Here is an 18,013-nt window from a genome sequence, read left to right on the forward strand (position 1 = left end):
TTTGGCTGTGACTCCCCTAGGGGTCATTTTTATCCTACTATGGGATTTACTGTCCAGCTGTGTCCTCTTCTGGTTTGACATTTCCTCTTCTCTAGCTGGCTCACTTTCACATGTCCGGTTCATTTCTGATATTCACTGAGAACTTTTTGTAAGCACCAAATATCAAATAAACTATCTGTTGAACAAAGATAGCTCCTTCCAGTGGAAATGTAGTTGCCAGATAGTAGACTAGTAATTCTTTTGTCTCCACTAAACACGCATGTTTTAGATAGCTGTAACTATCCTTTGTAAATCTTCTGAAAGATTGATTGTGGCTTAGAAATGTATAAAAATAAAAAATTACAGTGAGAAAACTAGGATGATGTGAAGTATTTTTGTGAAAATACTCTATTTTGTATGATTATTTTAATATATTTGGGAAATTATGATGAGAAAGATATCAAATATGATACATAAAATTATGTTTAGTAATGCTAATTAAGTAAATAAGCTTTATGGTATGAATTAGCACTCTCAAGATTACAAAAACATGTATTTCAGTATTTTTAAAATAAAATTATGGTAGCGGTCTTTGTATTGGCATCTCTAACTTCCATAAGCATTCTAAAAAATTATTTAAAACCCCACACAGTTTTAAGATACTATTTAAATTGATGATTTTAAATATTTGAAAGGTACATAATTTCTAAAATATTAGAAATAGTAACACTTTGAAATTAAACTGTTACATTACTTCTTGAAAATATGAAAAAATATAACTATTTGCCACATATGATTATCCATTTAGAAAAGCAAAACAAGATGCATGAACATGATACTCCTGGCGGTAACATCTGGATCAACAAGTATGTAAGAGATAATGAGGGTAGGAATTCAGTGACAAGTGAGACAGAAAAAGAGGTGTGCACTAGAGAGACTTTAGAAGTAACTGATAGAGGAAGCTGTGAGAGAGCATAAAATGGTGAATCAAGAAATCTCTTCAGTTAACTGGGAGCCTTCAAGGTTCACTGGTGACTGGGAGGAGTTTGCCTAGAAACACTTTGGATTATGGACTGTGCAATGTTAATAGCACAGTTTACAGAATAATGTCCAATAGACACTGGTAAATGATCTCTCCCTGTGGATGGCAATCTGAGCTGCCTCTCTGCCTCCCCCCAACTTGCCTGCAGGAAAATCCATGCTGATGGAGACAAAAGATGATCAGAGACCTCAGTAGGAAATAATATTGATCTTGGAGGCCCTTCTCAAACATTTTTTAAATTTTTTATTGACTAATAAATCAATTTATAAATTAATATAATAAATCAATTAATAAATATCTGGCCTTATAGTAGAATCACTTGGAAGCTTTGAAAAGTACAATGGCAAAAATATACCCCCAAATCAGAACAAACTGGATATGGGACCCAAAATTACATATATTCATTTTATACCCTTTGCCTACATTTTAGATTTTCAGATTCCTGGGACTAGAAATATGAAAGAGATAAAGAACTATAACTTTCAGTGCATGTTGAACAGTATCTTCTATACAATAAGTAAAATATTTTGTTTAAATACACACACACATGCACACAAACACACACATACACATTTGTAAAGTGGAAATTACAAAATCATGAACACAAAGAAGATACTTTTTTTTGGTTCCTGCATTGTATACATGTTATGAATTTGTGCTATAATCGAAAGTGTCATGGTCATGATTAATATCTTTGAATGACACCAAATGCAAATTAGAGTTTATGTGTCAATGTTTTTGGTAACTTTGGATATAATGTAGCATAGGGTATCATCATTATAAATAATTTGATAAAACAATATTGCAGTATATTCTCTAATGTCATAATTTAAAGGATTCAAAGGATTGTATAATCCAAATCAATGTAGCTCAAAAGGTGCAAGCTAATAAAATGCACATCAAAAAATTAGACATTAGATAATTTTTGGTACCATAAATCCAAAAATTAGAAACCACTACTGCAAGTATAAAATTATTTTAATGGTCTATCAAAATACGTGGAGATATATTTCATAAAGTAAGCATAGGTGTTGAAATGGTAATTAATCAGAAAATTGTGCAAATGTGTACATTGATTGTATAACCATACTGACAGTGTAATATCTTTTTTGGTCAATAGTCAAATGAGTTTGGGTTCTTCCTATAATTAGGTATTAAGATGCAAAGTTGAAAACTGTATCTATGCATGGCATGCCTTGAATCCTAGTCTTGGAGTGAAGATGTGGCCATTATTTCATATCCACGTGAAAAAATGATCCAATAATTCAATGGAAAAATCTATTGGGAGTGATTGGAAAAGAAAATGATTTCTTTTTAATATCTAGATTTTTATTTATAACTCCTTCCCCATTTATTCTAGTTCATGTATTTTTGGACTTTGTTTAATATTAGCTTTTAATGTTTCTTAACAGATTTTGAAGAACTATGACATTTCTAAAATTGGAAGATAAAATCTTCCATTTTGTCAAATCCTCTCTTACTACAAATGAGGAAACTAGTATGTAGTGAAGTTGTGACTTTTCTAGAATTACAGAATAAAACACCTAGATAAATAAAACTAACCTAGACTTGACATCTTCAGCGTTATCTTTTGTGTGTTCTTTAAACACAGGCCAGCCTGATGCATTGTCAAGATGAATGACGGAGCAGTGCTTCTTGTTTTCCAATATAAAGATAAATCTCTTTATCCCATTCTTTTTTGTGCTAAACCGGGTTATGCTTATTGATGTTATCACTTACTTTGGAACATCACCACTTCTCATAATGACAACTGTTCTATCTGTATATTTTTAATGACTGAGCTCTATTTGGATTCATTCTGTAGAGGTCTTGGTTTACTGAAGCCAGATGAGTGGCATTTATTGCTACCATATTTTGTTCTTGTTGCAAAATGTACTGTTTATTTTTTGCTTTTATTATTCAAATCATCCTAAAATTCCTTAAATAAGTATATATAATGTTAGACAGTTTAAAAATACTCTAAAGCTTTACATGCTTTAAGTTATACAGAATTCATATAAAATAGAAGAAGGGATAAGATCAAAATAGTTATAGCCTCAAGTGATCAGTGTGAAAATAAGGTAAGAAATATTTCATAAAACTAGAGAGATGTTAAAAGGAAATTTTGACAATATTGAAATGCATAATACACAAGAAACTAACATTACTGAGATTTTTTTTAGAAAATAGCTTTTTATTATAATATTTCAATGTAAAGATTTTCTCAATTAAAATAATTATCCTTAGAAAAATGCACCTTGGACAATTGACTTAATCTTCCTCAAGATTCTTTCTCCGTCTGTAAAATATAAACACTAGTGGGCCTTGTTTGATTACAATGAGATGTCTCATGGAATAGCATCATAAGAGGATTGGCACATGTTAACTCTTCAAAATTCTCTCATGTACACACACGTGTACGTGTGTGCCCACATGTACACACACAAAGTCAGCAGTGGCCTTCCGCATAGCAAATAGTGGAAATGTAGTGCAGGTTTTAAGAGTCCAAGTATTTTTGGTTGATACCAATGAAGTGAAAATGGCAACTTCTTAAAAAAGAATTATTTTTCAGTGAAAAGAAAGAAAATAGTTGAAGATTGAAAGAAAAATGTGCAGAAGGATCATTGAGCATTATCCAATAAAAATATAATATTTCTTTTATATTAATCACAAAACACAAACCATGTATATAATTTTAAAGCTTTAGTAGTCTCATTGAGAAAAGTAAAATGGAATAGGTAAAATTATCTCGAATAATATGTTTGAAGTAATCCAATATATCAGTAATGTTTGCTTTCCATTATTAGAGGTATTTCCCATTAGTTTTTATTTTTATTGTCTTCAGAATCCTTCTGTCTTTCACACATTGAGCACATCTCAATTTGAGCAATGCCCAGCAGCCACATGTGTCTATTCATTACTGGATCACACAGCTCAGATCTAGAGATTTAACTTGGCTTACAAAACCAATTACAAAACTATGAAGCAGTTATTAATGTTACACAAGTGGGCAAGACACTACTATAACATTAATGTTTTAAGACAATGGAAAATATTTGAAATAGCTTCTCCAAATGATCACAAGTTCAAAGTTTAATTAGTTTAAATTACAATGTAGGTCCTTTTAACAAAAGTATCAAATGTAGTTTTAACTAAGGTGAAAATTAAATGTATAAACATTATTTATTTTAATGAATTATTCATGATATTAGGAAATACATTGCTAATTAATAGAAATTAATATATCATGAAAGGATTTTACAAAATGTAGAGCCAAATAAAACATTTAAGCTATTATTAAGCATGACAAGGCAAGAGAAGAAATAAAACCTTAGGTGGTAAATTTATTTCTGAATACACCTTCAGAAATGTTATTTGGCAATTTATAAATCTATTTAAGTGGGATTGCTGGTGATGGTGTGTGAAATAAATTCAGTTTATTCCATAAAGTAGAATGAATTAGTTTGTTTCATGGTCATTTTAGGTGTACCATAAAGATAATGAAAACATAAATTTTACTATTCAGTCAGAAATCACTTTTATTACTTTTGATTGATAGTAACTATAACTGTCAGATTCTATTGTCTGATGACTATCTTGGGCTAGTGCTCTGAAATTTGTTTTGCACCAGTCTTTGGAATATAATTACACTAGATGCAACTTGAATTTAATCTTTTTTTTTTTTTTGCCAAGTTACAAAGCAAATTCAATATTTTGAGGACTAAGTAGAAATTGAAAACAACATATTAATGCATAAGTGTGCAAATTAGAGAGTTTTAGTATGAAATATCTGCTGAGATCAGGACGGACACCAGGTAAAACTGAAATATCCCCAGGTTTCACTGTGGCTCTCTATGAGTTGACTTCTGTGTCTTCTGTTCCTTTGTGGCTAGACGTTGCCTTCCCTATTTAGCCTTTACAGCATTTTATAAGTCAGGAAACAGCCATTACCCACGTGATAATCTTTTTGACGGAACGTTGCTATTTTAACAAGGGACATCATTCTTTTTCCAACAAAGAAGTATCAACAATAGCCCAGGTACTCAGTTAGGTGCCAAAGAGAAAATGGTGAATAGGACACAGAGGACAAGAGGAACAAGGAAATTACTAAGGAAGACAGATGAGTAAGTAGGCAAATACGGCGTGATGCAACACAGCTATGGAAGTTGTGGCAGAGGGATCCTATATACAGGAAAGGCATTTGTACAAAAACGGTGAGTTAAGGATGGAGTCCCTACAGGAAATAGGAACATCTTCTTGGCTGATTATTAAGTAGGCCAAGGTGACGCTAGGCAGGTGACAGAGACATTTACTGACTACTTTGTGGAGACTGAATCACTGGAAAACCCTTATACAGGAGAGAAGGGCGCCTTTCCATCAACATATGTTTTTCAAAGCTTTTATGTAGTTTGATTAATTTATATGGATTTTTACTAACCATTTATTTTGCATGAATTAAATATAAACAGCAGTTTAAGATCTGGAGATGATCACTTTCTTAAAAGCAAGGAACATCACCTGTCCCAATCTATTGACAGGAATCAACTGTACATTACCCAGCAAAACTTCCTCAGAAATGCTCATTATATAGTATTTTAGAGAGATTTTTGTCGATTGTTTTTGTTTTAAAAACAAGATTTCAAAGATGTAAATCTAATTAACGAAGGAAATGGGTACATTTTTATCAAATCGACAACAACAGAAATCTCAGTACGTAAACTGTTTTTTTCCATTAATATGATTTCCCTCAATAGCTCAGTATCATTCCAAAATGTACATTTCTGACTTCTTTTAGTTCATTTTAGACAGAATTTCTAACGATGATCTAGTTCGAAATCTTGTTTTAGATAACCTCCTGTTAATCACTTTGCTTTCATTTGATTTTCATTCTACACAGTTTTAAAGGTTTTTTTTGTTTTGTTTTGTTTTTTTGTTTTTTGTTTTTTTTTGTAGAGCAACCCATTATGATCTATCCTATACCCCAGAAAAATACGTTGCCCTGAACTTTTATTGCCGGTAGTGGCATTTCTGAAAGGTGTCTGAGTACTGAATCCCTTTTATACTACGATATACCGTTTCAGATAAATTTACTTAGTAAGAGAAGTATATCAGGTTACCATTTTGGGAAGATAAGACTATTTTTATATTTTCCTAGTGATTCTTGTTAGAATGACTTCAGTGGAGATGTGGACATATAGAAGCTTAAAAACGATGGATCTATCTGCTGTCAATTGCATCATAAAAATTCAGATGAGACTCTAATTCCAATACTATATTCTCCAAACACAGGTGCTTCTTTGAGTCAATTCTTTGTTTAAAACAAAAAATAGTGAAAATATTTTTTATTAATGTGACTTCCTCAATGTTTGGCTGTATTTCTTAAATGTGCACCTTGCCCTCGAGAGGTCATTGTCTCTGATCAATAATCTGTGGCTTAAAATCCTGGCCATCCTAGATCTCATGACTATAAGTATTTAGCAATTTTGATTACTGTTTTTATTTTCAATCTTAGGTAAGATACAAAAAACAATTATTGTAATACCATCAACTTTTGAGAGTAAATTAAAGTAAAAGTATTTTGAACCCCTTGTGAGAAAGCAATGCAAATGACAATCAAGCACACACTTTTGTGCACAAATCCTTTGTTCATTGCACTTCCGGGAAGGTCTAATCACTCTTGCTTTCAAACATATTTTTGAAGCCTCTGTCTTTTTATTTTAATTTCTTGCTGCCTTCTCTCCTTTCTCTGTCCAATTCTCCATAACACCTGTAAAAGCTCATACCTACTTGTTAGCTTGGTTTCTACATTCTGTCCACTGGGGAAAAAAAAAAAGCACAACATGAGTTAAATTTTATTTGGGGGCTTACTGAAGACTATCGCCTGGGAGACCATCTCAGGCAGCTGTAAGGAACTGCTCGGAGAAGGGGGGAGGGTCAGTATATATCTGACTTTGGTGAAGGGGCAGGTACAGTCAAGTGCACAGTTTGGCAGAAGGTTGCAGCTGATCTGAGGAGCAAGGTCTCCATTAATCATTTTAATGCTTTTCTAAAAATGAGGAGATGCAAGAAATTGGGTTCATAACATCTCCTGAAAATATCCAACTCTCTGATAGCCTATTCTGCCAGTTTTTCCCAGATCATATTACTGAACTCAAGTTCAGTTCCTCTTCTCTCAGGAATCCAGTACTGAGAGACCAGTGTTGAGCAAAAGCAGAGATAGCTTTGTTGACGCATCTGGCAATCACAGGCAAAAGTCAGACTCATGTCCCAAAGAACCAACTCCCAACTTCCCAGGTTTTACTCAGAAATCAGATAGGGAAACAAGGAATGGGGTATGTGCTGGGGAGGGGGAAATCTTCTATTTTCAGAGATGATTGTCTTGGGCACTCAATTCCAAGCAGCCATCAAGTCTTGCTTGTAGCTGGAACATTAGCTAAGTCATACATCTCTGGCTAACTAGTCCTGAAAAGCAAGAAACAAGGGACAAAGACAAAAGTGAAGTAGACAGCACTACTCTTCAATCTTGATATGCATCAGCTTTTCCATTATCAGTGAGCTAAGCTAAGTTAATGATGGCCTGGGGTAGAAGTCAGGTAGGGTAAACATGAAGTCACAGCTATGTCATAACTAAGAAATAGAGCTGGAATAATGGTAAGGAGCTGAGAGTCCCCAGTTACAGCCTCACTGCCTCAGTTACAATCACAGAGCACCTATTCCTTATCTCCACCCTGAACTCCTTTCAGGGCGTGTTGAAGGCCAGGGACTGCAGTGCCTTAATGACTTCATTCTTGTAGAGCCAGATGGCGAGCAACATTCTTTAGTTGGCTATTTCCATCACACCCTCCTGAGCTATTTTCTAAACAATGATAGTTTCACTGAAATAATGGAGAACACAGAAATAGGGTCATACTATTGGAAAGCAGAATTCCATTATATTTGCGTAATATAATAACCTGCTCAGTACATGAGAAGATAATCTAATATCAATGCCTAAAATAAAATTTAAATATTAAAAAGGATATTAAAAATTACTTGTAATAAATATTGTCAAAATATCCAGTTTAGAGTGGGAAGTATTTTATTCAAAAATACAATTGTTATAAGGGAGGGAGGGCTGTTTCAATGAGGAGTGGGGCTCTTGCAATAAGGAAAATTCTCTAAACATAAGATCTATAAATTTTTCAAAGGCAGGAAGAAAAGGGCTTTTCTTTTGTAAGAGGAGAAAGCAAAGCTAGAAAGACTGCCTGTGGGTGAATGGGATGAGTGGGTGGCAAGCTTGATAGGACTGTTAACTGGGTGTTTTGGACTGAAGCCAACTCTGAAAAATATTTATGCAAATATGTATGAATTTCTGACTAATTTGTATATATATATATATGTATATAAATAAGCTTACCATGCCTGTTAAGCAGAAACATTAATTTTGCACCACAAATATATGATTTATGAACCTTCTGTTCACTCTATTTTAGGTATTTAGATTTCTTTGACATTTATGGGTTAAACATATTTGAATTTACCTTTAACAGTTTAAAAAATTATTTCATTTTCAGATAATTGCCATGTGATTTCATCTATTCAATTAAAATTCTGTAAAATAATTTTTTAAATAAACATGTGAAATATTTTTAGCTAATATCTAAATATGAATTTGAAGTATGTACTTGTCAACTCATTTCCTACTAACGTCATATAGTCCAATTAAACAACCCTTTATTTTAACACTTAGGGGAACTTTTCTTTCTCCCTAGCATCTTCTACTTTTTTTAAACTAAGACATGTCAGAGTACTGAGAAGTCCATTCTCCAATTTATTTTTCCAATAAAATATATTTTTCTTATAATTTCTTAAGTAAAATTAGATTCAATGTGCAAGCAGCCTTCTTAGTACAAAAAAATTGTTTTTCTCATATAACTTGTAAAAATTATTAATAAATTGACTATAATTATCAGTTGCTTTAAACTATCCTATTAAAAGATTTAAAAATTTTTTGATTAGAATAATGTGTTCCATAATAACTGTTTTGTTAAGATAATCATATATTAGCTATTTTTTGCCTTAATGAGGCACCAAGACAGAAATTTCTCAAACTAATTGGACCACTTACATGGAATCTCACATTTAAGTTTTGACGGTTTTCATATTTTGCTGTACAAGAAATTTTTACTTTGTTACACAAGTCTTTCACTTTAAAACTAATCTGAGCCAAAGTTATCTACCAGATGCAACGATTACATTAGTAAATATACATAACAAACTGACAGACATTCTGCAAAGTGGAGTTAAATGAATTTGAAGGAAATAATTTCTGATAAGAACTTCACATATTTTTGTGAGTATATTTTATGACGATAGCTTATGCAAGTGGTTTACTCAAGAACATCATCAAACATCAAACTGTATCCAAATTCCAAACCAAAGGCCGCCTGGAGTATGTATTTGTATCAACTCTGGTTAAGCTTTCAAACCATGTTGGTCTCTTAGATTTTTGTGCTCTGCTAGGCTTCTAGCGTATGGAAAATCAAGCTCCTATATTTCTAGGTTCCAGGGAAATTACATTCCATCCTCCACAATAGTAAGCACTTGGCCAATATGAAGTCTTGTGGTTTTTCATCGTTCTGTAGGTTTTCGTCAAAGAGATCTTCTTCACGTTCATTTTGAGAAAGGAGATAATGTATGTGTCTAGTTGAAGCAGTATTTTGGGGCTGCAACTAAACTCTGACTACAGTTTCTGATAAATTTGCTACTGACCTCATGGGACAGAGGCAGGGTCATTTATAAGACAGCTTGAATCAATCCTAGGGGGAAATTCTAATGTTAGGCATACATAAATTATAAAATGACCTCACATTTATCCTTCAGTAACTATCAGTAACTTGAAATAATCTTTGAGAATCAAACTCCTTCACCTAAAAAAAAAAAAAAACTTACTTACCATTACACACCATTAGTGGCAAATTTTATGTTAATTTAGAATTTCCGACATGATTATACATATAGATGCATGGGGTGTGTTTGTGTACATATATCAAATGAAAGAAACATTTTGTACTATTCTATGTGTGTGTGTTCAAGTAGTATCACCTAACTTAAAGGAATATATTCCCAGAAAACTTGCAGAAAAAGAATGAGGCAAACAAACAAAAAAAGGGGGCAAGGAAATTGAGGCTATGAATAAATTTCTGCTAGCCCTGAAAGCAATTATACTTACTAAAATGAAAGAATAAATATGTGTACTAAATGAAAATAATTGTCTTCTAATATTACCTGACGCAGATCAATGGACTTTACCATTCTCAACTTCAGAAGCACCAACTGGCTTGAATATTTGACAGGTTTTAGTTGACTTTCATTTAACAAACATGGCATAACTGAGGTGGTACTAAAACATAATTTTGAAGTGCAAAACCTTCCTTTCCTCATCACTCTCCTCAGCTCATTTTATTACCTGCAGAGAATTTACACCACATAATCTAGATGTTGAGCAGCTTGGAGAATTTGCTCCATTCCTTTAAACACAGTCAACTTGGTATTATCATTGGAACGATGGTTTGATGGCTAAAGCAATGATCTCAAAGCCAAGAAACTTCCATTGCAGCTCTTCCACTCCAAGTTGTGCTCTTCTATCCCCTCTAGGTCTAGGATGTGACAGTGACTGTTTAAAAACCAAAATAGGACTCCTGTTCACTACAAATGTTAGTGTTTAGTATATGCGAAGACACAGGAATATATCAAATTGAACCTCCTTATGCAAAGCTCCACACCCCCTGAAGCAAAAATGTCGTGATGACAACAAAGCTCTGTGTCTTTCCTCCCTTTGGTTTGCATGAACTTGAGCTGACACACCTGGTTGGATTGAATGCAAGACAGAAGGTGTTTGAAGAACTGTACTTCAGAGAGAATTGAATCAATAGTTGTTCCTGAATACTGTTAATACTTTCAAGAATTACATTTTAATTCAAGTCAATTTTTCTTCAAAGAACATAGGTTTTACCTTCATTGCTTACAGCAAGCTGCTCTAATATTTATTTTTATTGACCATGAAGCTTCATCAGACAATATTTTCAAACATTAGTTTTGTCTTATTCTTTGTAACTAATACCCCCACCTATATTTGGTACATATAAGTTCCATTGTAATGATAGATGCCTGCCTCTATATGTTAACATGGTGATTTGAAATATTATAATACACTGAATTGTAAATACGATTCATTATAAACTATTTCATGTATTACAATTTTGTTTGGTTTCAATTATCATTCTCTATAATTCAGTCTTTCATACTTCAGTTGCACATAATGTTTTCAAGACTTTTTATGTGCATCATGTTATTTGATGTTTGCAAAAACCCTGTACAGTAGGAATTAGGTATTCGATTATGTCCTGATGTGGAGCTAGCTCAGTATAGTCTAAACACTTGGTCAGGGACTCACAGCTATTGGCTGACCAGCATTTCAGCATACAAGATTGCCCTTTCTATCAAGATTTTCAAAATGAAAACACTCTACATTCATATAGTGTTTTGCTATTTGTGTTTTCATATGGAGTCTTAGTTTGATTTTGAAAGTATGGCTATAAAAATTGAAGTGTACTTCAGTTTGTACGTGGACAAAGATGTAGATTAAATACACACAAATTATAGAAATATTTGAAAGAAAACTAAAAAAAGGCTTGTATTTTTGGACAAAGCATAGGAAATGGAAACCTTCAGTTTGGCCAATCACTTCAATTATTTAAAGCTCAGTTTTCTCTCTGTACCACGAGATGTTTGGACTGAGAGAGTACTAACACATCTTATAATTCTAGATGTCTCTGTCTTTCACTCTATCTATGTCAAGGATGAATAAATGCCCATGAACAGACAATCAAAATTTGTTTTCATTGTCCGCTGCCTGAATTGTGACATATCATTTCATAAAAACTCATATTAATAAAGGTTAAACCAAAATTTTATAGCAAAGTTAATTTAACGCCCAAATGTTCTTTGTTGTCACGTGGGTGTTTACACTGACTATTTGGATTTGATTACTGTAGCACCCAAATGATTCATCCTTTAGGAAGTATGTTTGGACACCTACAGCCTGTGCCCAATTTTTTATGGCATCCATTTAGTCTGAATAGATTAAAAGTTTCCAAATAATTATTCAACTGAATGTCGTTCATTGGTCCATTTTTCTCATGCTGGTAGCGTTTTTAATCGAACATTCATTCAGAAGTTCTCAGAAAGTATCATCTGATTAACCACTCCTCTATAAATAGGTCTGTTTGGTTACTTAGGAAATATTACGGGGCACTGAAGTTCTGGGGTTCTCTTTGCAGTGCCATAATTCCAAATCAGAATTGGAAACAGAAAGTAAGTACGCCTTCTCCTGCAGCTTTTTGAAAAATGTTGTCTGAGAAATATTAACTCCCATGAGATATATCTGAGGTCAGATAATTTTGGAAGACATTGACTCTCCTCAGTGATGGACATGCCAACATTCTTTTAATGCTCTAGCTATGAAAGGAGAGAAGCAGAATTGCCCTCTTCTCATTTAGACCTACACTATCTTGCAGGGTGCATCTTTTGCAGTGCAACAGAATCATGAAGATACCCTTTAAACACAGTGGAGGGGAATTTAACTTAAAAGTATTTTAATAAGTTTCCTATTTCTTTTCATTAATTTCCGCTTAATTCACTTATCCTTGAAACTATAGTATACACTTCGCCAGAGTTGTTAAAAAAAAAAAAAAAAGGCTGTATTTTTCTGTCCCTGAGTTTGGAGCAAATCTTTGCAATATTCAAGGTGTAGCAAGATTCTAGTGTGTTCGGAGTCAGTGAGAGGGATCAGAGCGGCCTGAGGTCAGAGACCTGGCAGGATGCCCGATCATGTAAGGCCTTGTAAGCCTTATTAAGGCAGGGGATTTTGAATGCTAGGAGAGGTCACGGGAGGGTTTGGAACAAAAACTTGATCTAATCTCTTTATACTTTGAAAGGATTGCCGTGGTTGCTGGGCCCTAAATAGACCCCAGCTATATTTTAATGATGCATGATGGGGAGTCCACTGCTTAAGAATGTACTTTTTGGCGGGATTACCCCAAAAGTTATAGGGTAAGGAGGTAAAGCTGGAATTATCTGCTTTTTAGATAGCCATTCGTTTTAAGAATCAAATGAGGATATATTTGTCAAGAGCTTAACAACAATGCCTACTAGAAAGGGAATGCCAAATATAAGTATGTATTGCATACGTGTAAGTCATCTCTTCACGTGTGTAAGCGGAGACACTAAACCTAGACCATTTGCTAAACTAGAGACTGACAATGGCCAACCTTGAATGAACCTTTGGGATTGTCCAGCCATCAAATTGTTTATTGTTCTTATTTGCCTTTACTTTTCAACCACTTTTTTAGCTTTCTTAATTCTCCTAAAAATGCTCACCTTTTTGATCATCTGATGACCTCATCACGTATTTCTTGGGTGAGGGGATGGGATGGTAATAATTGTCAACCCGTAATAAACGCCTGTTGTGTTGGAACTGTTGGAAGTACCTTTCATTAGTTTTCTTAACAACCTTCTAAATTAGATTCTATTTTTATTACTACTTAACCAGTGAGTTAACAGAGAGTCATAAGTAGCTTTCCAAGAGTCACACAGCTAGTAAGAGGCAAGGCAGCAAATTCAGATTCAGACACTGACCCCAAGGCCTCGCTCTGTTAATCATTCCCTTCTCAACACAAAGCTGAAAATCTATCAGCATCAGCACTTCCTGCAGGGCTCCTCCTCCCTGCAAAGTCCAGGCCTTCTTCGCATTCTTGGGTCTTGTCTTCTCCACTGTTCATCTTCCGTGTCTTCAGCTCTCTCTCTCCAGTGACTCACCCTCATCAATATTCACGCAAGCTCTGGCAATTTGCATATGTGCAAATCCTTCTTGTTAAGCGGACATTTTTTTCCCTTTTTTCAGGTTGATCTTCTTAAAGTATCTGTTATCTTATAATGTCTGCTTCTTCAATTCTTATATTTTCCTTTCAAAATGAATTTTAAATTTGCCAGCTAACAGTGAATAAATTCAGGTTATATTATAGCTAAAGCTAGAGTTCCTTTCTATGCCATCCCTGATCCAGTAAGTGAATTTTCAGGGGGAATCACTCTTAACAGTTTGACATTTATCCTCCCAGATTTTTCTCTCCAACCCTTATTTATATATGTGTGTGTGTGTGTGTGTGTGTGTGTGTGTGTATGTATATGTATACGTATTCATTTATATGTATATATCTTAAGAAATATTTACAGTTTTACAGTATGGTTTCTCTTAATTAGAATACATACATGTTTAGTTGAATTATATCATATTCTATATAGCAAGTGTTTTGATACATGGTAATGTATATCCATACCCATCTGTTTAGTTTTCAAAATTGGTTAGCAATTCCTGCTCATCTGCTTTGCCATATAAATCTAAGAACAAAATTCTCAGGTTCCATGAAAAAATATCCAGTTGTTATTTTGATTTTGAGTGCATTATGTTAAAATTTGTAGATTGATTTAAGGGCATTTAACAACATGACAATATTGAATCTTTTGGCCCACTAGCATTTTGTATCTCCCTAAGGGGTCCTGCATATTTTATTTCCCTTATAAAGGTTTATACCTTTCTCTGTTAAGGTCTTACACAATTTTAGTTCGACTTCTGGTCTCTGTGACTTCATTGTGTTATACACCTTCTCAGCCAAGGACTTAAAAATATTATTATCACTTTGTTTTTTAGTATTTTTAGATGTCATCCATTCATACCTAGTCCACCATAGGATCAAAACCAAATATTTGCAGGCGCTTCAAACCACATCAAGTTGGCGTCCACTGGAACTACTCTTTAGAAATTGCTCTTGGTTAAGACCTGTAATGCCCACCATGTTGTAAAGAGCAGTTGATATTGTTCATTCATCAACAAGTTTGTCTTCCCAGTTCCATTTGATACAGATGACCTTCCAGTTTTTGTAAATATTTCTCACATCTGTCCCTCATGACACTTTATTCTCTGATTTTCAAAAACAAACAAACAAGAAAAAACTCTGCCTGTTTTTCTGAGTCACTTTTTTTCCATATTATCTTTCTATCTAGCCTCTAACTATTAGGAATTTTTTAGAGCTCAGTCCTAGATGCTGCTGTTTTGTCTAACTGTGGTTTTTAACGAGGGTTCTCTCCTATCTCCATCGACATCCCGTGACTCTCAAATTTATATCTCCAGGACCATTATTTCTGCTGTTCACAATGATGCTATCACAGCCTTGTGAATGTGTCAGTATATCTCAAACTTCATGCATCTCAAGTTGAATTCGTCACCACATCATCCATCCCCATCCCTAAGTAGCCTTGTCTTTGACCTCAACTCAGACAGTTCTACTTTGTGCTGCACATTGTCTATTGATACTCAGAACTATTTCCACTCTTCCTGGTGCAGCAAGGGATGGAAACTTCTATGTCCCTGTGATGATTAATTTTATGTGTCAACTTGACCTAGCCATGAAGTGCTGGGATATTCGGTCAAACATTATTCTTGGTGTTTCTGTGAGGTTGTTTTGGCTGAGATTAACATTGAAATCTACAAACTGAGTAAAACTGATAGCTCTTCCTAATATGGGTGGCCCTCATCCAAGCAGTTCAAGGACAGAATAAAACAAAAAGACTGACTCTACCCTCAAGTGAGGAAGACTCCTTCTTGCTTGACAGCCCTCTGGCAGGGACACGGACTTTTTTTCCTGCCTTTGGACTCAAAGAAAAACATCTGCTCTCCGGATTTCTAAGTCTGCTAGCCTTCAGATGGGGACTACAGCATCAGCCCCGCTGGCTCTTCGACCTTCAGACTCAGACTAGAAGTAAACCACTGCTCTCCTGGGGGTCCAGATCACCAACTTGACCCTCTCTGCACATCTTGGGACTTGCAAAACTTCACAATCATGTGACCCAATTCCTTTTAATAAACCATACACACACATACATATATATATATAAATCTACACCAATATACATTATTTTGCTTTATCTGTTGAGAATTCTGACTAAAACAACCATCTTTCCCAGACTCCCTTGTCAGCATGACTTTATTCCACCAATGAGAAGCATTGAAAAGGAGATCTGAAAGGTAGAAACAAAAACACCCTATTATATATCAGAAGCTAAATCACGTATAAGTGTGGATATAAACAAAAAAAAAAAGCCACCCAAATGCTAATAAACAAAAGCTTCTTATTCAGAACTTGTTATGTAGTAAAAGAGTCAGGTACTGTTACATGCATTTGGCAGAGACTTAAAGGCAGCAAAGGCAGAGGGCAGACTTCTAGTGGAAAACAGGGAATGTTTCAGATTTGCTCTGATTAGAAGCCGTGAGCATGGGGATGGTGTAGTGTTAACTGGAACTCTCAAATTTAATATTTTTTCATAAATTGTTCACTAGGATCATAAATACTTATTTCCTGTTTAGTTTTGGTAATAAATTACACATAAATGAGACTACATTTTATTAAGTAGCTAACATTATTAACTTTTACATATCCTTTTTATTAAAACTTGTAGCATTTCTCTTTCTTAATGTTTTTGGTATAAAGAAATTATAAAAATGGCACTTGTAAATATTAAATCGAGGGAGTGGATAGAATTAATACATTTTGGAGATGTTTTCAAAGGCCCAGAACCAAATTCCACCAAAAAGGAAAGACATATGGAAACCTTAGAAAATAAAGGTGGGAAATATCTGTTGATAATCTGTTGGCTCTAAAAACTTTCTAGTACGTATTCATCTAAGGACTATGGGAAGAGGATGCATTAAAGTCACTCCTAATCACTCGTACTTGTTATACTTGTGCTCTAAGGCAGCAAAATTTTTGAAATAATCCTGATTCTCGCATTTAGAAATCTGGGCTCTTTTGTTGGAATTTTCACTTTCCCACATTTAACTATAAAGTGCTTTTGATGCATAGCTTGAGAAAACAAGTGACAGATGTGATAGTACATTTCTTTTTGAACTAATGCATCAGGGACTGTAGCTGTAATACTTCATGTTTTGATCTAATCTTGAAGAAAGGCTAAATAGGAACAAGAAGAATTAGAAATAATTAATTCACTAGAGCATGGCAGAACAAAGCAAGTACCCTCACACCATGTACCGTAATAGGGGTATCAAACAATTTAGGATGAAACAAAAAATATCATGGCTTTAGATCATTCAGATTTAGCAAGACTATGAAAGCCTCAAAATATATACCAGAATAAATACGAACATGTTTTATCTTGAGCTATAATACAGACTATAATCTCAATATGTTTACTTTAAATTATTTTTTGAATTTGTTCATTTTTTTCTTAAACGCATCATTGTATATAATTCAGTAGGTAGGTGAGTCAATTAAGTTGACTTTTATTTTTCCCATAAAAATTTTTTTAAAAATATTTTAAAAATCAACTTTTTAGAAATCATAAAAAGTTTCTTTTCATTTCTTATGAATTTTGCATTAAATAATAATAGAAATAATAACAGTAATAATAATTTACTTATTAAGAGTGCTTAATAAGTGCCTAATATAGTTAAGGATTTACATACCTTAAATCATTTAATATACCAGACAGCAACTTACACAAAATTAACAAATTCCACTTTCAGTTCTGAGAAATTACATCATCAAATCAGATCTTATTAATTAGGTTGATTAAGGGTGCAAAAAATCAAGGTGTTCTAAACCTTATTGATGAAAGAAAAGATCAGTGTATCATTTAGTTCTGATAGTGGCTCTTAATCAGATAGCTCTACTCTATTTCAGCCTCCTTGTCTTTCAATCAGTAGCTGTGTAGCTGTGGGCACTGTGGATTCCTGTCCCCCGACCCTCAGTATGTGGTCCACAAGCCCACCAACATTTTTTGTCAACAGTTGAGCAGCATGCATAGAGCCAAGGGTAAGCAGATCCTGTCTTGGCTTTAGCATTTATGCTGGTGTTAGTGTTTATCTCAGTTTCCCTATAG

The sequence above is a fragment of the Vicugna pacos genome, chromosome 8 (genome assembly GCF_048564905.1).
Source record: "Vicugna pacos chromosome 8, VicPac4, whole genome shotgun sequence".
Taxonomy (NCBI): Eukaryota; Metazoa; Chordata; class Mammalia; order Artiodactyla; family Camelidae; genus Vicugna; species Vicugna pacos.